At 45.1% G+C, this 23,708-nt stretch overlaps 1 protein-coding gene across 7 annotated transcripts in view; it reads right to left on the reverse strand.

Moving 5' to 3' along the window:
* Positions 1 to 23,708, reverse strand: part of PDE4A (phosphodiesterase 4A) — a 1,221,221-nt gene that overhangs the window by 36,918 nt on the left and 1,160,595 nt on the right. The gene's annotated exons all lie outside the window — the stretch shown is intronic.

The following is a 23,708-nucleotide window of genomic DNA, read 5'->3' on the forward strand; positions in this document are numbered from 1 at the left end:
TAATGATATCTATATACTGATAATAATCACACTGTATAATGATATCTATATATACTGATAATAATCACACTGTATAATGATATCTATATATACTGATAATAATCACACTGTATAATGATATCTATATATACTGATAATAATCACACTGTATAATGATATCTATATATACTGATAATAATCACACTGTATAATGATATCTATATATACTGATAATAATCACACTGTATAATGATATCTATATATACTGATAATAATCACACTGTATAATGATATCTATATATACTGATAATAATCACACTGTATAATGATATCTATATACTGATAATAATCACACTGTATAATGATATCTATATATACTGATAATAATCACACTGTATAATGATATCTATATATACTGATAATAATCACACTGTATAATGATATCTATATATACTGATAATAATCACACTGTATAATGATATCTATATATACTTATAATAATCACACTGTATAATGATATGTATATATACTGATAATAATCACACTGTATAATGATATCTATATATACTTATAATAATCACACTGTATAATGATATCTATATATACTGATAATAATCACACTGTATAATGATATCTATATATACTGATAATAATCACACTGTATAATGATATCTATATATACTGATAATAATCACACTGTATAATGATATCTATATACTGATAATAATCACACTGTATAATATCTATATACTGATAATAATCACACTGTATAATGATATCTATATACTGATAATAATCACACTGTATAATGATATCTATATATACTGATAATAATCACACTGTATAATGATATCTATATATACTTATAATAATCACACTGTATAATGATATCTATATATACTGATAATAATCACACTGTATAATGATATCTATATATACTGATAATAATCACACTGTATAATGATATCTATATATACTGATAATAATCACACTGTATAATGATATCTATATATACTGATAATAATCACACTGTATAATGATATCTATATATACTGATAATAATCACACTGTATAATGATATCTATATATACTGATAATAATCACACTGTATAATGATATCTATATACTGATAATATCACACACTGCTCTAGCACTATACAGCACCCCTTCTAATACATTACACTGCATTTAGAAAGTCTTCAGACCCTTTCAGTTTTTCACATTTTATGTTGCTTGTGGTATATTGAAAAAAGATTTTCCCTATCTTCACTAAATACCCCAAAAATAGAATGTGAAAAGAGTTTTTTATAATCTATTAAAGAAGAAAAACTACAGTTTTGTATGGAAATAAGTAATCAGACCCTTTACTATGAACTTGAAATTTAGCTCTGGCTCCTCTCATTTCTTTTCATCCTCTCTGAAATGTTTTTCCACCTTGGTTGAAGTCACCTGTGGTAAGTTCAGCTGATAGGAGAGGATTTGGGAAGACACAGCCCTGTCTATATACGGTCTCACAGCCGACAGTATATCAGAGCAAAAACCAAGCCATGAGGGGGGAAGTAGCTGCCTGTAGAGCTCAAAGACAAGATTGTGTCGACACAGATCTGTAGAAGGGTACAAGAAGGCACAGTGGCCTTCATAATTCTCTAACTTAGGAAGTTTGGAACAACCAGGACTATTCCTAAAGCTGGTTGTACCGCCAAACTAAGTAATTGGAGCCTACATAAGAGATGACCCAGAACCCAATGCTCACTCTGGCTGAGTTCAAGAGATCCTATGTGCATATGAGAGAAACGCCCAGAAGATCATCACTACAGCCTCCACAATCTGGGCTTTATGGAAGTGGCCAGAAAGAAGCCTCTCCTCAGTAATAACACATTAAGGCCGCAAGAAGTTTGCAAAAAAAGGACTGTGAGAAACAAGATTCTCTGGTCTGATAAAACTAAAATTAGTGTTTTGGGCCTCAATTCTAAGCATCAAAACTGGATTACCTGCCCAATATCATCCCTACAGTGATCATGGTGGGGGCAGCATCATGTCTGGAGGAAACCAGGCACTGCCCATCACCTGCCCAATATCATCCCTACAGTGATCATGGTGGGGGCAGCATCATGTCTGGAGGAAACCAGGCACTGCTCATCACCTGCCCAATACCATCCCTACAGTGATCATGGTGGGGGCAGCATCATGTCTGGAGGAAACCAGGCACTGCCCATCACCTGCCCAATATCATCCCTACAGTGATCATGGTGGGGGCAGCATCATGTCTGGAGGAAACCAGGCACTGCCCATCACCTGCCCAATACATTCCCTACAGTGATCATGGTGGGGGCAGCATCATGTCTGGAGGACACCAGGCACTGCCCATCACCTGTCCAATACCATCCCTACAGTGATCATGGTGGGGGCAGCATCATGTCTGGGGGAAACCAGGCACTGCCCATCACCTGCCCAATACCATCCCTACAGTGATCATGGTGGGGGCAGCATCATGTCTGGGGGAAACCAGGCACTGCCCATCACCTGCCCAATACCATCCCTACAGTGATCATGGTGGGGGCAGCATCATGTCTGGAGGAAACCAGGCACTGCCCATCACCTGCCCAATACCATCCCTACAGTGAAGCATGGTGGGGGCAGCATCATGTCTGGAAGAAACCAGGCACTGCCCATCACCTGCCCAATACCATCCCTACAGTGATCATGGTGGGGGCAGCATCATGTCTGGAGGAAACCAGGCACTGCCTATCGCCTGCCCAATACCATCCCTACAGTGATCATGGTGGGGGCAGCATCATGTCTGGAGGAAACCAGGAACTGCCCATCACCTGCCCAATACCATCCCTACAGTGATCATGGTGGGGGCAGCATCATGTCTGGAGGAAACCAGGCACTGCCCATCACCTGCCCAATACCATCCCTACAGTGAAGCATGGTGGGGCAGCATCATGTCTGGAGGAAACCAGGCACTGCCTATCGCCTGCCCAATACCATCCCTACAGTGATCATGGTGGGGGCAGCATCATGTCTGGAGGACACCAGGCACTGCCCATCACCTGCCCAATACCATCCCTACAGTGATCATGGTGGGGGCAGCATCATGTCTGGAGGAAACCAGGCACTGCCCATCACCTGCCCAATACCATCCCTACAGTGATCATGGTGGGGGCAGCATCATGTCTGGAAGAAACCAGGCACTGCCCATCACCTGCCCAATACCATCCTTACAGTGATCATGGTGGGGGCAGCATCATGTCTGGAAGAAACCAGGCACTGCCCATCACCTGCCCAATACCATCCTTACAGTGATCATGGTGGGGGCAGCATAATTTCTGGAGGAAACCAGGCACTGCCCATCACCTGCCCAATACCATCCCTACAGTGATCATGGTGGGGGGCAGCATCATGTCTGGGGGAAACCAGGTACTGCCCATCACCTGCCCAATACCATCCCTACAGTGATCATGGTGGGGGTAGCATCATGTCTGGGGGAAACCAGGCACTGCCCATCACCTGCCCAATACCATCCCTACAGTGATCATGGTGGGGACAGCATCATGTCTGGGGGAAACCAGGTACTGCCCATCACCTGCCCAATACCATGCCTACAGTGATCATGGTGGGGACAGCATCATTTCTGGAGGAAACAATGAACTGCCCATCACCTGCCCAATACCATCCCTACAGTGATCATGGTGGGGGGCAGCATCATGTCTGGAGGAAACCAGGCACTGCCCATCACCTGCCCAATACCACCCATACAGTGATCATGGTGGGGGGCAGCATCATGTCCAGGGGAAACCAGGCACTGCCCATCACCTGCCCAATATCATCCCTACAGTGATCATGGTGGGGGCAGCATCATGTCTGGAGGAAACCAGGCACTGCCCATCACCTGCCCAATATCATCCCTACAGTGATCATGGTGGGGGCAGCATCATGTCTGGAGGAAACCAGGCACTGCCCATCACCTTCCCAAAACCACCCCTACAGTGATCATAGGGGGGGGCAGCATCATGTCCGGGGGAAACCAGGCACTGCCCATCACCTGCCCAATACCATCCCTACAGTGATCATGGTGGGGGGCAGCATCATGTCTGGGGGAAACCAGGCACTGCCCATCACCTGCCCAATACCATCCCTACAGTGATCATGGTGGGGGCAGCATCATTTCTGGAGGAAACCATGAACTGCCCATCACCTGCCCAATACCATCCCTACAGTGATCATGGTGGGGGGCAGCATCATGTCTGGAGGAAACCAGGCACTGCCCATCACCTGCCCAATACCACCCATACAGTGATCATGGTGGGGGGCAGCATCATGTCCGGGGGAAACCAGGCACTGCCCATCACCTGCCCAATACCATCCCCACAGTGATCATGGTGGGGGCAGCATCATGTCTGGAGGAAACCAGGCACTGCCCATCACCTGCCCAAAATCATGCCTACAGTGATCATGGTGGGGGCAGCATCATGTCTGGAGGAAACCAGGCACTGCCCATCACCTTCCCAAAACCACCCCTACAGTGATCATGGTGGGGGGCAGCATCATGTCCGGGGGAAACCAGGCACTGCCCATCACCTGCCCAATACCATCCCTACAGTGATCATGGTGGGGGCAGCATCACTTCTGGTTGAAACCAGGCACTGCCCATCACCTGCCCAATACCATCCCTACAGTGATCATGGTGGGGGCAGCATCATGTTTGGATATTACGATATTAATCAGTTCCAGGAGGCCCATTGTTTGTTGAAACCATCATATGTTGAGTACATATCTCTACAAAAAACTGGTAATTGGTTCCGGGATAACGATTGCATGTTGAGTGTGCGTAGGTCCATACGACTGAAATGATACCCAATTATATAGGTTTGATTTTGTTTTACTTCTGTTAAAAAATTATAACTGTTTGCATGAAAATTTGTATGTATAAAAAGGTCCATTCTGACCCCTATAACTTTAAATTTTTTTCCATATACAGGGCTATATGAGGGCCATGGTCTGTAGTTTTTATTGGTATAATTTTTGTTTTGATCTACTGACTATTTGATCGCTTTTTATAAAAAAATATAGGGTATAAAAAGTGACCAAAAATACGCAATTTTGGACTTTGGTATTTTTTTATGTATACGCCATTGACCGTGCCGTTTAAATAACGTAATTTTTTTTTTATAGTTTGGACATTTGCACACGTGGCGATATCACATATTTATTTGGTTACATATTTTTTTATATGGAATTTGAGAAAAGGTGGGTGAACTTTTATTATGGAAGGGGTTAACCCCTTAACGACCAAGGACGTATATTTACGTCATTGGACGGCTCCCGCAATATAACGCATGGTCACCCCGTGTCATATCGGGTCGGTCCCGGCATGTAACTAAAGCCGGGACCCGAGGCTAATAGCGTGCAGCAGCGATCGCGGTGCCGCGCGCTATTAACCCTTTAGACACGGCATTCAAAGTTGAATGCTGCGTGTAAAACGAAAGTAAAAGCTTCCCGGCTACTCAGTGGGGCTGATCAGGACCACCGCAGTGAAAATGTGTTGTCCCAATCAGCTAGGACGCAAGCGGGGGTCCTCTTACCTTCCTCTGGCGCGTACGATCAGTGATTGATTGCCCCAAGCCTGAGATGCAGGCTTGAGAAATCGACCGCCGATAACACTATGCTATGGCTTTGCAGTGATCAGTCCATATCACCCCCCTTTTCCCATTAAACCCCCTCCCCCCAAAAAAATGTAAATAAAAATAAATATAAACATATGTGGTATCGCCGCGTGCGTAAATGTCCGACCTATAAAAATATATAATTAATTAAACCGCACGGTCAATGGCGTACAGGCAATAAAATTCCAAAGTCCAAAATAACATATTTTTGGTAACTTTTTATATCATGATATAATGAATAAAAAGTGATCAAAAAGTCCGATCAATACAAAAATGCCTTCAACATACGATGGGCTCTGAGAGGCCATCGTATGTTTAAAGTATCGTATGTCGGGGCCATCAAATGTTGTGGGTACCAATGTATATTCTGCAAACCCTATTTACACACACAATTAGGATACAACCAGAGCATGGGAGCCCCCTATATGAGTTCATGGATGGCTGCTAACAAGCTCTAAGTGAAAATAGAGTAAAACGAAGTAACCAAAACCTGCTGCAGTCTACAGGAGAACCATAGAGTAAAAATTCTCTAGATCTCGGAAATAAGAAACAAAACAATGGTTTAGGGCCCGTCCACAATGCTGAATTTCCTACACTGTAGATTTTGTCAGCAGTGGGCACTGCCAAAATCCATCGTCACTACGATCGTGGGGACCTGCACTGTCCCCATTGACGACAACGCAGTCCAGGCCGAATTTCGCCAAAAGAATGAACATGATCACTCCTTCCGGGGGGGGGGCAGAATCTTCACTTTCAGAAGTGTCATTCTTTGCTGGACTGGCCATATTATAGTTCAGACATAAATCCAAATGAAAAATTGTAGCTGGGAAAAAAGTCCCCATACAACCAGACAGAGTTTGAACAGTTTTGGAGACTTATCCTTAGTTAAGTTTGCAATTGTTACCTCTGCCTTGAGGCCTGAAACCCTGTGTGTGCAGTCTGCTCCAGAAACAACGGTACTGGCTAACTTGTAGGCTTCACAAACAGGGTTGCAGGTGGCTGGGTAGCCCTGTTGTCAATCAAAAGCCGGTGATGTTAGGGAACTGGGAACTTTCTAGTCTCCAAGAAAAAGAAAGTGACCTCTACAAGAGAGGAGAAGTTGCGTAAGGGCTTCTCTGCCTTACACAGATATATATTTTTGGCCTACCATCGGGTTAGTGAATTTTATGTTTCACCTTGTAGTTATGATGAGCCAACCATTGAAGATGCAGCAGTTTCAGTGTGTATATATATATATATATATATATATATATATATATAATCTGTACATACACCTTCAGTAGACATTCCACATACAAGTACTAAAGCACCTACAGATTACAAAATTCAGCAATACGGTTACAAATGCAATAATTAAAAGGGACAGTGACCAAATCTTTATTCTGTTGATTCCAAACTTGTAACCAACACAGCTTTGAATGCGGAAATAACTTCATAGACAAAAGGTTGTGGGTCACAGAGAAACATTGGGTTAGTACCACTCTGCTACGTGACATACATCAGGGACTACTGCAACCAGCATAACCCTCATCATTCTCCCTAGTGCCTAACACATGTTTACATGCAGTTTTCGGTCTAGTCTTTTTAGGCTTAAAAGAAACAGCTAATTTATACAGCCGCCTTTTGCTTAAAAAAATAAAAATAAAAAATACTCATCTTTTTCTAAAATAATGGCCCAGATTTATCAATCTGTGTGAAAAGTACATAGTGTGATTTGCCCATATCAACCAATCACAGCTTAGCTTTCATATCTGAACAAGTTCTGGTAAAAGTAAGGTTTAGCTGTCATTGGGCTGATACGTGCATTACTATCCACGGAGTTCCAAAGAGCTCAAAAATGGAAAATGAAAGGGCTATTTTTTAAGTGGCCTTTGAATTGTAAAACGGCCAAATCACTTTTTTTTTGGGGGGGGGGGGGGGGGGAAACAATTTGTTAACTTACCCTTAGAGTAGTGGTCCAATTGGTGTTGGACCCGTGTATGGAGTGACAGGGCTATGATCTCTGGTGTCATAGCCCAGAGGTCAGAGAATGTGACAAAACTCCTGAAAGAAGAGGCCATGTATGATCGAGGAATCCCATTTCTAGTAATATACTTCAAGTCATTGAAACATTTCATGTAATAATTCTCCATTTAAACCATCAAAATTTCAAAACCCTTACAGTTCATCTACTGTAAACTTTGCTGAAGGAAAGGAATATTAAGCTTTTACCGAATCCAACTTATAGAGAATAAAAAATATGACCAGACTCGAACTTTCACATTCTGGAATTATTATGAGAACTAAGTTATTGAAAAATGTCTATTATTCTCGGAAGAAATAAAATGAAGTACAAGTAAGCAGATGATCAAAAAGTTGTATAGACATTCAGAGAATTCCTGAATATGCCTTTGTAATGTTAGAGGAAAAAGAATTTTCACGGTCACCATATCTACAGTATGTGGAAGATAAATAAAAGTAGTATACAAAGGAAGATGAGGAGGAGGGGACGAGGACAAAGAAGAAAACAAGAAAAACAATGAAGAAGGCAAATACTGCATGAGGATGAAAAAGAAGATGAAGAAGACAAAAAAGATGAAAAAGATGATAAGGAAGATGATGAAGAAGATAAAAGCATCAAAGAGGATAAAATGACTAGAAGCTTGAACAGGAACAAAATGAAGAAAAATTAAGAAAGGAAATGAAAGATAATCAGAATAAAAGAAAAGAAAATATGACAAAATATGGGTAAAGGAAACAGGAAATTATGTAGAAGAAGAAGAAGCAGGGGGAAAAGTTGACAAAGAAGAACCAATGCTAAAGAGGAAGAAGCAGACAAAGAAGGAGAAAAAAAAGGTGACGAAGAAGGAAAGATGACAAAGAAAGAAGGAAAGGAAGTAGTAGTGTAAGAAACAACAGCTCTCAGCCACCTCCACCTCACACACCTCTGCATGGACCCACCAGTTGAGTTATAGGTTTCATTGACTGAAACAGTCTCATAACTTGGTGTGGAGTGACCTGAAACGTGTCAGGGTGTCTCTGCTCTATTGTTCATATCTATTGGACTATGGAAGTCTTTTTAATCCAGAAACTGAGGTGCTGAACATTTTTGACCTCTTCAAAGAAGGAACTGTAGTAAAGAAGGAGGAGGAAGTAGAGATGAGCAAGATAGAGAAGGATGTGAAAAAGAAGAGTTAGAAGAAAGTGATGTCAAAGAAGTAGTAAGGGACAGAATAATAAAGGAGATGATGAGGAAGTATTAGTAGTAATATATGACAAAGATGAAAAAAAGAAAAGGAGACTGCAAAAAAGAAGCAGCAAGGAGAAATGCAAAGAAAGGTTTTGGTAAGTTTTGCAGCACTCTCACTGACAGAAAAAAACTTTGCTTAGTCAGCAACACATCCACGACCATAGATAGCGGCCTCAATGAGCAGGACACATCCCGCCTTATCTAGCAGAACTGAGAAGAAGTCAGCTTGTTGTCCATAGTAACCAATGACCACCAGTGGATGAACTATGGACGGATGGGATGCTACAGACAACAAGCACACATCTTCTGTTATCTACCTGTGACACTGAACTGCCTTGTCTACATGCAAACAGTGCAGCTATGGTGCTACATGAGAACTTATAAGGGATGGACTTGGGTGGATAGACTTCAGAAGGATCATCAGACATAGAGATCATCAAAACACAGACAGAGCAACACAATAACCCACCTATTCATGCCAATACATAGTGCTGTGAGGTTATACACAGTCACCAAATCACAAAAACACTTTTAAAAACCTGCTGCCCCCACTGTGAGAGTTAAAATATAACAGGCTAGGCCCAATACAGATTAGGGAGACATGGGGCCTTTACAGACCAGTGATACAAAGGCCAATACAGGCTGGTAAGATGTACGTCTATTACAGAAAGGTACATAGTCCTATTAAAGATCACCAATATAGACCAGTGATACAGAGACCATTACAACCCAGTGCTAGTTAGATCCATTACAGACCAGCGCTAGTTAGACCCATTACAGACCAGCACTATGCAGACCCATAATAGACCAGCACTACATAGGCCCATTATAGACCAGCACTACGTAAACCCATAACAGACCAGCACTACGTAGACCCATAACAGACCAGCACTACGTAGAACCATTACAGACCAGCACTACACAGACTCATTACAGTCCAGCAATACATAACCCTATTACAGACCAGCAATACGTAGGTCCATTACAGACCAGCGCTACATAGGCCCATAACAGACCAGCACTACGTAGACCCATAACAGACCAGCACTACGTAGACCCATTACAGACCAGCACTACGTAGACCCTTTACAGACCAGCACTACGTAGACCCATAAAAGACCAGCACTATGTAGACCCATAAAAGACCAGCACTACGTAGACCCATAAAAGACCAGCACTACGTAGACCCATAAAAGACCAGCACTACGTAGACCCATAAAAGACCAGCACTACGTAGACCCATAAAAGACCAGCACTACGTAGACCCATAAAAGACCAGCACTACGTAGACCCATAAAAGACCAGCACTACGTAGACCCATAAAAGACCAGCACTACGTAGACCCATAAAAGACCAGCACTACGTAGACCCATAAAAGACCAGCACTACGTAGACCCATAACAGACCAGCACTACGTAGACCCATAACAGACCAGCACTACGTAGACCCATAACAGACCAGCACTGCGTAGACCCATAACAGACCAGCACTACGTAGACCCATAACAGACCAGCACTACGTAGACCCATTACAGACCAGCACTACGTAGACCCATTACAGACCAGCACTACGTAGACCCATTACAGACCAGCACTACGTAGACCCATTACAGACCAGCACTACGTAGACCCATTACAGACCAGCACTACGTAGACCCATTACAGACCAGCACTACGTAGACCCATTACAGACCAGCACTACGTAGACCCATTACAGACCAGCACTACGTAGACCCATTACAGACCAGCACTACGTAGACCCATTACAGACCAGCACTACGTAGACCTATTACAGACCAGCACTACGTAGACCCATTACAGACCAGCGATACGTAGACCAATTACAGACCAGTGATACGAAGACCCATTACAAACCAACACTACGTAGACCCATAACAGACCAGCAATACGTAGACCCATTACAGACCAGCACTAGGTTGACCTATAACAGACCAGCACTACATAGGCCCATTACAGACCAGCACTACGTAAACCCATCACAGACCAGCACTACGTTGACCCATCACAGACCAGCACTACGTTGACCCATAACAGACCAGCACTACGTTGACCCATAATAGACCAGCACTACGTTGACCCATAACAGACCAGCACTACGTAGACTGATAACAGACCAGCACCACGTAGACCCATAACAGACCAGCACCATGTAGACCCATAACAGACCAGCACTACGTAGACCCATAACAGACCAGCACTACGTAGACCCATAACAGACTAGCACTACGTAGACCCATAACAGACCAGCACTACGTAGACCCATAACAGACCAGCACTACGTAGACCCATAACAGACCAGCACTACGTAGACCCATAACAGACCAGCACTACGTAGACCCATAACAGACCAGCACTACGTAGACCCATTACAGACCAGCACTACGTAGACCCATTACAGACCAGCACTACGTTGACCCATAATAGACCAGCACTACGTTGACCCATAACAGACCAGCACTACGTTGACCCATAGCAGACCACCACTATGTAGACCCATAAAAGACCAGCACTATGTAGACCCATAAAAGACCAGCACTATGTAGACCCATAAAAGACCAGCACTATGTAGACCCATAAAAGACCAGCACTACATAGGCCCATTATAGACCAGCACTACGTAAACCCATCACAGACCAGCACTACGTAGACCCATAACAGACCAGCACTACGTAGACCCATAACAGACCAGCACTACGTAGAACCATTACAGACCAGCACTACACAGACTCATTACAGTCCAGCAATACATAAACCTATCACAGACCAGCACTACGTAGACCCATAACAGACCAGCACTACATAGGCCCATAACAGACCAGCACTACGTAGACTCATAACAGACCAGCACTACGTAGACCCATTACAGACCAGCACTACATAGACCCTTTACAGACCAGCACTACGTAGACCCATTACAGACCAGCACTACGTAGACCCATTACAGACCAGCGCTAGTTAGACCCATTACAGACCAGCACTACGTAGACCCATTACAGACCAGCACTACGTAGACCCATAACAGACCAGCACTACGTAGACCCATAACAGACCAGCACTACGTAGACCCATAACAGACCAGCACTACGTAGACCCATAACAGACCAGCACTACGTAGACCCATAACAGACCAGCACTACGTAGACCCATAACAGACCAGCACTACGTAGACCCATAACAGACCAGCACTACGTAGACCCATAACAGACCAGCACTACGTAGACCCATAACAGACCAGCACCACGTAGACCCATAACAGACCAGCACCACGTAGACCCATAACAGACCAGCACTACGTAGACCCATTACAGACCAGCACTACGTAGACCCATTACAGACCAGCACTACGTAGACCCATAACAGACCAGCACTACGTAGACCCATAACAGACCAGCACTACGTAGACCCATAACAGACCAGCACTACGTAGACCCATAACAGACCAGCACTACGTAGACCCATAACAGACCAGCACTACGTAGACCCATTACAGACCAGCACTACGTAGACCCATTACAGACCAGCACTACGTAGACCCATTACAGACCAGCACTACGTAGACCCATTACAGACCAGCACTACGTAGACCCATTACAGACCAGCGATACGTAGACCCATTACAGACCAGCGATACGTAGACCCATTACAGACCAGTGATATGAAGACCCATTACAAACCAACGCTACGTAGACCCATAACAGACCAGCAATACGTAGACCCATTACAGACCAGCACTAGGTTGACCCATAACAGACCAGCACTACGTTGTCCCATAACAGACCAGCACTACGTAAACCCATCACAGACCAGCGATACATAGACCCATTACAAACCAACTCTACGTAGACCCATAACAGACCAGCACTACGTAGACCCATAACAGACCAGCACTACGTAGAACCATTACAGACCAGCACTACACAGACTCATTACAATCCAGCAATACATAACCCTATCACAGACCAGCAATACGTAGGTCCATTACAGACCAGCGCTACATAGGCCCATAACAGACCAGCACTACGTAGACCCATAACAGACCAGCACTACGTAGACCCATTACAGACCAGCACTACATAGACCCTTTACAGACCAGCACTACGTAGACCCATTACAGACCAGCACTACATAGACCCATTACAAACCAGCGCTAGTTAGACCCATTACAGACCAGCACTACGTAGACTCATTACAGACCAGCACTACGTAGACCCATAACAGACCAGCACTACGTAGACCCATAACAGACCAGCACTACGTAGACCCATAACAGACCAGCACTACGTAGACCCATAACAGACCAGCACTACGTAGACCCATAACAGACCAGCACTACGTAGACCCATAACAGACCAGCACTACGTAGACCCATAACAGACCAGCACTACGTAGACCCATAACAGACCAGCACTACGTAGACCCATAACAGACCAGCACTACGTAGACCCATAACAGACCAGCACTACGTAGACCCATAACAGACCAGCACTACGTAGACCCATAACAGACCAGCACTACGTAGACCCATAACAGACCAGCACCACGTAGACCCATAACAGACCAGCACCACGTAGACCCATAACAGACCAGCACCACGTAGACCCATAACAGACCAGCACCACGTAGACCCATAACAGACCAGCACTACGTAGACCCATTACAGACCAGCACTACGTAGACCCATTACAGACCAGCACTACGTAGACCCATAACAGACCAGCACTACGTAGACCCATAACAGACCAGCACTACGTAGACCCATAACAGACCAGCACTACGTAGACCCATAAAAGACCAGCACTACGTAGACCCATAACAGACCAGCACTACGTAGACCCATTACAGACCAGCACTACGTAGACCCATTACAGACCAGCACTACGTAGACCCATTACAGACCAGCACTACGTAGACCCATTACAGACCAGCACTACGTAGACCCATTACAGACCAGCACTACGTAGACCCATTACAGACCAGCGATACGTAGACCCATTACAGACCAGCGATACGTAGACCCATTACAGACCAGTGATATGAAGACCCATTACAAACCAACGCTACGTAGACCCATAACAGACCAGCAATACGTAGACCCATTACAGACCAGCACTAGGTTGACCCATAACAGACCAGCACTACGTTGTCCCATAACAGACCAGCACTACGTAAACCCATCACAGACCAGCGATACATAGACCCATTACAAACCAACTCTACGTAGACCCATAACAGACCAGCAATACGTAGACCCATAACAGACCAGCACTACATAGACCCATTACAGACCAGCGATACGTAGACCCATTACAAACCAACTCTACGTAGACCCATAACAGACCAGCAATACGTAGACCCATAACAGACCAGCACTATATTGGCCCATAACAGACCAACACTACGTTGGCCCATTACAGACCAACACTACGTTGACCCATAACAGACCAGCACTACGTTGACCCATAACAGACCAGCACTACGTTGACCCATAACAGACCAGCACTACGTTGACCCATAACAGACCAGCACTACGTTGACCCATAACAGACCACCACTATGTAGACCCATAAAAGACCAGCACTATGTAGACCCATAAAAGACCAGCACTATTTAGACCCATAAAAGACCAGCACTATGTAGACCCATAAAAGACCAGCACGATGCAGACCCATAATAGACCAGCACCACATAGACCCATTACAGACCAGCATTACATAGGCCCATTACAGACCAGCACTACGTAAACCCATCACAGACCAGCACTACGTAGACCCATAACAGACCAGCACTACGTAGACCCATAACAGACCAGCACTACACAGACTCATTACAGTCCAGCAATACATAAACCTATTACAGACCAGCAATACGTAGGTCCATTACAGACCGGCGCTACATAGGCCCATTAGAAACCAATAACACATAGATCAACTACAGACCAGTGATACAAGGGCCCATTACAGACAAGCAACACAAAGGTCCATTACAGACCAGCACTAAACAGACCCAATACAGACCAGCAAGACGTATGTCCATAACATACCAGCGATACATAGACCAATCACAGACCAGCCATACGTAGCCGCATTAAAGGCCAGCTAGACACAGACCCATTACAGTCCAGCAATACATAAACCTATTACAGACCAGAAATACGTAGGACCATTACAGACCAGCAATACGTAGGTCGAGTACAGACCGGTGCTACATAGGCCCATTAGAAACCAATAACACATAGATCCACTACAGACCAGTGATACAAGGGCAAATTACAGACAAGCAACACAAAGGACCATTACAGACCAGCACTAAACAGATCCAATACAGACCAGCAAGATGTATGTCCATAACAGACCAGCGATACATAGACCCATTACAATTACAGACCAGCCATACGTAGCCGCATCAAAGGCCAGCTATACACAGACCCATTACAGAACAGGACAAACCATGGACCCACCATGATAGGTAGCTGCAGCATCTAGCTACCCCCACAGCTTCATCTACATGGCTAATACACAACCAAGGCCACAGATATTGCAATAAAGAGACCAAAGAAGAGCACCTTCGCCCCTTCATTGTGACAATTAGAGTCCAAGGGTTCAGGCCTCTACCCTACCCATAAATTCTATATCCGATATACCCCCATGACAAGTCAGGGACACATCCATGCTTCCTAACAACATACCTTGAGTTGCAATTTGGGCCATAAGCCCCAGTCTTTGGGACTATACCACAATGGGTTGACAAACAAATAAAATAGGGTCTTCTGTATGACCTCCTTGTCAAAGAATAAACTACAGTACATGTTTAAAAAAAAAAAAAAAAAAACATTAGCGTCTGTAGGTATGGTCCATCAGGTGAAGACTCGGGAACAGAATTGCAACACATAATATTGGCAGCGTTCAGACTATCTATACATTATAATGGGTACATTCCAAATGAACAAATGTTGCAGCTTATACATGTGGATTACTGAGAACAGTATGACACAGATTTCTCTAGTACAAGTCGTGCAAGTCGTCTCCCAGGCATTGTTTACATCCAGTGACGTGTCCAAGGTCACAAGCTGCTGACACTGGGATTCGAGTCCCGGTCTGCAGGAGGTGACAGGTCTACACTGTCTCCCTATTATATGTCGTGTAGAAGGAATTTGCCATGTAGACAATAGACTAGAGTAGAGGATATATCGAGCTCTCTCACGAATCAAGGATAAGCTAATGGTTTTGGCCTCCCTGACTGATCATATACAGGGTCTAAAAAAACTAAGATGACCTAATGTAAAAGGGCTCTATACTAGTATCAGGTAAGAAGGGTTATTTAGATAATAAGAAACTATATTGGCACAGAGTTGGTTCTGTATGGACTGGGTAGGTACAAACACAATGAGGATATCCTGTCCATAGTGATGTCATATGGAGGTATGTGAGTAAATAAACAGACCTCAACCTTCAAGGTCAATACTAAAGCCTAATTTACTATAAGGGTACGTTCAGACGAGTAGATTTTCCGTGCGTATTTCGCTGCGGATCTGCCGCTGAAGGACCTCTATATGCTGCCTTTACATGTGCCTGCTCGGAGAGGCAATACACCGCTACGAGCAGACACACTGCAATGTGCGAGTCGCCGCACGCATGCGCAGTATACTGGCACATCGCGGCAGCTCTCCACCTAGCTCATTGAGCAGGGGGAGCAGCCGCGATGTGTGCGAGTACACCACGCATGCGCGGCAACTCGCACATCGCAGTGTGTCTGCACGTAGCGGAGTATTGCCACTCCGAGCAGGCACATGTAAAGGCATCATACAGAGGTCCTTCAGCGGCGGATCTGCAGCGTAAAATACGCTGTAAATCCGCTCGTCTGAACATACCCTAAACTAGGGAATCCCTTAAATGCCCAATGGCAAATGCAGGTGGCAACAGTGCTGTAGCTGATTACTTCACTGCCCCATATTCAGTGACGTCACCAGTTCAGCAGCAGCCAATAGGTTGCCTTGCTCTTTACTACAACATGGCTGCCCCCACCGTATTCAGTAGATCATTCAATGAATACGTAGCCAATACATATCAATAAGATGCATATATTACCTGGTCCCACCATCCAACCAGCCAAGGTCTGGAGCATGTCTCACAGAAGAAATCTACTAAGGGCATTTTTCAATCCTGGATGGATATATCCGAAGGAATCCAGTCTGCAGGACCACGTTGGAACAGACAAGGCCAACCGCGAAAATGTCCACAATCCACAAACAGGCAAAGTTTTCTGAAAAATGTTATCTCCTTGTTCAATTCGTAGATGAAAATATTTGTTTCCAGAGATTTTATTCTCAATCCCAGAATTTAAAAAGAAGGAATAACAGTTTACGGTAACTGAAAATTTCAACAAATAAAAACTTTAAATGTCATAATCCGCCAAAAAAATAGGACAAAAAATAAAAATAAATATTTAAAAAAGTAAAAATGGAAAAAATAAAAAAAATTGGATCCTTTTGTGTTTCCAGTAAGATACTGTTTACTTGAAATCTGTCCAGTTCGTAAAGTTTAGTGAATTTAAAAAAAAAAAGTTTTTGTTCCAAGAAGTTAAAAAAAAAAAAAAGTTTTCTAAATAATTCCAATTAAAAATAAAAGCAAAACGTTTCTTTTTCCACACACGAACGCAGCTGATGATGGGTGTAGTTTGAGGACACCTGTCTCCTTTGCCCTATAGTTGGCTGCTGTTTTGCTTGGTTTCACAGCGAGTTCAAGGATGTCGGGTGGTACAAAAATCGGGGAGGGTCAAATCCCCGAATCACTAGAAGTGACATAGGACCTATCACTTGGCTCACGAACATAGCCATGTGGGAGGTAGACGAGAGACTGTCGGTATTTTCCTGCTCCCCCCTCCATAGAATTCAACACAGTTCAGAAAAAATAAAAAAAATTCTACAGACCCTCCTGGGCCCTTAAGATGGAGAGCAAGGGGTTCGGCATGACACCCCACTATGAGTCAATAAGGAAATAAAACAACCACATCCAACATGCAGCTAGGCCGGTGTTTTTAACCCATCACTATGCAAACGTGTGGATAAAAAATAAGTAAATCCTGCAGCTCCTCTCATTTTGTTTGTGGGTTACATCTTTAAAGCCTTTAGCAATTGCCCTGCGCCCCCTCCCTCCCGCCCCCCCACCCCTTGTCGTCCTCTTCTTCTTCCTCCGTGTCTTGATGTTGGAGGGGGGGGGGGAGGGAAGGAAAAACAAGTCAGTGTTGTTTCGGAGGGCCTAAGAAACTGCAAGATAAGGCCTCTTCCTGCATCCTTAAGGGGAAAAGAGGAGGTAGCATATTATCGCAGCATCCTTCCTGGGTACCGAATCCAAGCTGCAGCCTGGGTGGATGGAGGTGACAGAACGCTAGCACATGGATGGTGGAAACAAGGACGAGCGGGAAGGTTGGTGGTCTTTCCTTCTAGGCTGGAATTGCCTCCTGTAGGGCCGTTTGTCTGCCAATATCTCCCGTTATTCGTACATCTAGCATACTGCAGTAGGCAGGGATGTGATGTAAAATGCAAAAAGGGAGGGGAAGAGAAGGGAGGTGGAGGGAGCAGGGAGCAGCCGTGCTTCTAGGCATGACATTCTCACAATCAGCCAGTGCAGGCAATCTTATTTCCTTTAAGAAAAGGGGCTATTATGACTCGGGATTACGTTCACCATTCAGTGTGATAAAACGTGCAAGGTCACTAGACAGATAATGCACAATGTCACCATCAAGGGGAAAGGGGGGGGGGGGCAGATTGGGGTTGTTTACCTGCCGCCTATTCTTCAATCTATGGAAATTAACTTATTATCATACAAATTTCTGGGATCATCACATTCTATCACGTGCAAAGTGGATCTTCCCGAGTCACTGACTCACTTAATAATTGTTCCTCTACATGGCTTTGATCACAGGTTGTTGTTCGGGATTATTTACAGCCCCCTTTTCCTTTCGTTTCACTACATCATGTAAAAAAAAAATATATATATATATTATCTGTATATACATAACCAAACTGAAGTGTGTAGGAGTTGGCGCTGAATGTGACTCAAGGATTGCAGGGTAAATTCAATGTCAGCTACCTATGACCTTGGGACGTCAGTACCTTTTGCTGCACTCTGTCCTGTCTGTAATATCTATGTATATGCAACAAGAAGAACACCTTAAAGGGGTACTCTGGTGGAAAACTTTTTTTTTTTTTTTATCAACTAATGCCACAAAGTTAAACAGAATTTTAAATTACTTCTATTAAAAAAATCGTAATCCTTCCAGTACTTATTAGCTGCTGAATACTACAGAGGAAATTCTTTTCTTTTTGCAACACAGAGCTCTCTGCTGACATCATGACCACAGTGCTCTCTGCTGACATCTCTGTCCATTTTAAGAACTGTCCAGAGTTGGAGAAAATCCCCATAGCAAACCTATGCTGCTCTGGACAGTTCCTAAAACGGACAGAGATGTCAGCAGAGAGCACTGTGCTCGTGATGTCAGCAGAGAGCTCTGTGTTCCAAAAAGAAAAGAATTTCCTCTGTAGCATTCGGCAGCTAATAAGTACTGGAAGGATTAAGATTTTTTTAATAGAAGTAATTTACAAATCTGTTTAACTTTCTGGCACCAGTTAATTTAATAAAAAAATGTTCCCCTTTAAGTTAGTCTTTTCCAACCAGGGTGCCTCCAGTTGTTGCAAAACTTTGACTCCCAGCATGCCCGGACAGCCAAAGGCTAATATCTATGTATTTGCAACAAGAAGATCACCATAGGCCAATGTTACCCAACCAGGGTGCCTCCAGCTGTTGCAAAACTACAACTCCCAGCATGCTCTGCAATCCCTGCAATCCTTGAGTCACATTCCGCGCCAACTCCTACACACTTTAGTTTGGTTATGTATATACAGATATTATATATATTTTTTGACTCCCAGCATGCCCGGACAGCCAAAGGCTAATATCTTGTATTTGCAACAAGAAGATCACCATAGGCCAATGTTACCCAACCAGGGTGCCTCCAGCTGTTGCAAAACTTTGACTCCCAGCATGCCCGGACAGCCAAAGGCTAATATCTATGTATTTGCAACAAGAAAATCACCATAGGCCAATGTTACCCAACCAGGGTGCCTCCAGCTGTTGGAAAACTACAACTCTCAGCATGCTTGGACAGCCAAAAGGATGTGTGTATGTGTATGGGCACCTAAAAACATAGTATTACATAAGAGTAAACTTTCCTGACCATACAAATTCAGCTGGGCCATAATATGGAGTATGAGAAGTTCCCACAATTCCTTCATAAACAGCTACCAATACATCAGTGCCAGGCATCCCGAGATGGGCCCATATGGGCCAAGAACAACATTCTGTACAAGAACCTTATATGAAAGAAGCGTCATCAATCAAAGTACTGTGAAAACTCCCCCTTTATCCAGACCAGATTTTGTGTGTGATGGATTTTCAGTCCACCATAGATTTTGCATACACCACCCACATAGGAAACCACTTGTCATGGCAAATTTTGGGTGGTCTTCTCAAAAGGGTTTCACTGTACATCTACATCATCTATATATCTTTTGTGTCATGCAGCTCCGAAGTACTTATGTAGACTTGTTGGCGGAGATTTATCAAAACTTGTCCAGAGGAAATGTTGCCCAGTTGCCCATAGCAACCAATCAGATCGCTTCTTTCATTTTGCAGAGGCCTTGTTAAAATGGAAAGAAGAGATCTGATTGGTTGCTATGGGCAACTGGAAAACTTTTCCTCTGGACAGGTTTTGATAAATCTCCCCCAATGATTGACCATAAGATTTCTCAGGGACAGTGGACCTGGACAGTGCGACAGGGGACCCCCACAGCGGGGCAAGGGACATGGACTGGAGCGACAGTGGACCCCGACAGTGCAATAAAGGACCCCGACAACCCAACAGAAGACCTGGACAGTGCGATAGGGGACCCCCACAGCGTGGAAGGGGACATGGTGTGCGCAACAGAAGACCCAGACAGGGCAACAGAGGACCCCGACAGGGCAACAGAGGACCCCGACAGGGCAACAGAGGACCCCGACCGGGAAACAGAGGACCCCGACCGGGAAACAGAGGACCCCGACCGGGAAACAGAGGACCCCGACCGGGAAACAGAGGACCCCGACCGGGAAACAGAGGACCCCGACCGGGAAACAGAGGACCCCGACCGGGAAACAGAGGACCCCGACCGGGAAACAGAGGACCCCGACCGGGAAACAGAGGACCCCGACCGGGAAACAGAGGACCCCGACCGGGAAACAGAGGACCCCGACCGGGAAACAGAGGACCCCGACCGGGAAACAGAGGACCCCGACCGGGAAACAGAGGACCCCGACCGGGAAACAGAGGACCCCGACCGGGAAACAGAGGACCCCGACCGGGAAACAGAGGACCCCGACCGGGAAACAGAGGACCCCGACCGGGAAACAGAGGACCCCGACCGGGAAACAGAGGACCCCGACCGGGAAACAGAGGACCCCGACCGGGAAACAGAGGACCCCGACCGGGAAACAGAGGACCCCGACCGGGAAACAGAGGACCCCGACCGGGAAACAGAGGACCCCGACCGGGAAACAGAGGACCCCGACCGGGAAACAGAGGACCCCGACAGGGAAACAGAGGACCCCGACAGGGAAACAGAGGACCCCGACAGGGAAACAGAGGACCCCGACAGGGAAACAGAGGACCCCGACAGGGAAACAGAGGACCCCGACAGGGAAACAGAGGACCCCGACAGGGAAACAGAGGACCCCGACAGGGAAACAGAGGACCCCGACAGGGAAACAGAGGACCCCGACAGGGAAACAGAGGACCCCGACAGGGAAACAGAGGACCCCGACAGGGAAACAGAAGACCTGGACAGTGCGACAGGGAACCCCCACAGCGCGGCAGGGGACATGGACTGCGCAACAGAGGAGCCCGACAGCGCAACAGAAGACCTGTACAGTGCGACAGGGAACATGGACTACGCAACAGAGGAACCTGACAAAGCAATAGAGGAACCTGACAATGCAACAGAGGAACCTGACAATGCAACAGAGGGCCCCCACAGCGCCACAGGTTCATTTTGTGCAAACATTTGCAGTGGAAATGAATCCCTGAGATTTAAAGTCCCAATGACATTGGGCCTTTTCGGGTGGACTTCAACCACTTCAACCAAAAAAATTAACATGTTCATCCAGATCTGCATAGGAAGATCGGAATCCAGATCTGCATAGGAAGATCCCCTATGGAACTTCCATAGCGTGCACTGAGCAGAAGAGTCCCCTTGAGATCAATAAGGTTCTACTGGAAGAGTGCAAGGGCCGTAAATTGGGTTGTTCCCATCCTACAGTCCCCTTTTCATAGAAAGGTTACTAAGCCCATCGTAGCTTAATCACACTGTCTACTTAGACCAGTGTTTCCCAACCAGGGTGCCTCCAGCTGTTGCAAAACTACAACTCCCAGCATGCTGGGAGTTGTAGTTTTGCAACAGCTGGCGGCACCCTGGTTGGGAAACACTTGCTTAGACCCTTAACAATCAGCTGAAATTTGTGAGGTTGACCAGCCTGCAAGTGTTCGATATTTCTGCAGCGCCACCACAGGGGAAATTAAGTATTACACGGTGCCCATTGAAATGAATTAATTCATAATGACCTAAAATGGTTATAAAATGGGAACCAGATTGAGATCTTTTAACGATCATCCATTCAGAATACAATTATTTATTAAAGATATTTAGCACACACGGCTTTAAGCAGATCAAAAGTTATCGCTGCATGGAGAAGACCTTGGGGATATTAGTAGGTAATAAAGTTAACTTCAGCAGTCAGTGCCAAGAAGCTGCCAGCGAGGCAAATAAGAAAAAAAAAATGTTACAGTGTTGAAGAAACACATATGGCAACCAGGGGTTTGTCAACCAGGGGATGTCCCACTGTTGGGATCCTGAGCGATCACTTGGATCTAAGAAGGAATCTGGCAGCTCTATCTCCCTGCAGCACCACCACTGGGGAGATGAAGCATTACACAATTCCCACTGACATTAATGGGTTGTCTTTATGATGCACAGACAAGCTAGGTCCTCCAGAGGGGACATTTAGTGTTCTGGCTCATAGGATACATGGGTTTTGTAAACTAGAGGACCCCTTTAAAGGGGTACTCCACTGGCTAGCATTTGGAAGTAAATGTTCCAAACGCTGTTTTCACGCTGCGGGGGTCGGCCACGCCCCTTGTGATGTCTCAACCACGCCCTCTCAATGCAAGTATATGGGAGGGGGCGTGACAGCAGTCACGCCCCCTCCCATAGACTTGCATTGAGGGGGCGTGGCCGAGACTTCATGTGGGGGCATAGCCAAAAACAGCGTTCGTAACATTTACTTCCGAATGCTGGCCAGTGGAGAACCCCTTTAAGGGTATGTTCACACTACGGATAATTAACGGAATCTCCGCAGAGATTCCATTCTGGCGGCCGCTGCCGCAATACTTCGGCTGTAGGACCGCGTGGCACTGCACCGTCACCATGGCTATGCAGTGTTCGCGGACTTCGGCGCAAACAATGAACATGTTCTTTCTTTGCACGGAACAATTTCAGTGGCAGAATTGTCCACTGCTGAAATTCCGCAGTGAGAACGGGTCTTGCGGAAGACCCATTCACACTGATATGTATGTTCACAGCACGTAATTCCGTTCGCAGCATTCCACTCACGGAATTCCGCGGGAATTACGTAGTGTGAACATACCCTAAATCAGATGAATTTCACCATATGTTTAAGAATCAGTAACAGATAACAAGCATTATGGGATATATATGGAGTCATC

Source organism: Hyla sarda, chromosome 4, assembly GCF_029499605.1.
Source record: "Hyla sarda isolate aHylSar1 chromosome 4, aHylSar1.hap1, whole genome shotgun sequence".
Taxonomy (NCBI): Eukaryota; Metazoa; Chordata; class Amphibia; order Anura; family Hylidae; genus Hyla; species Hyla sarda.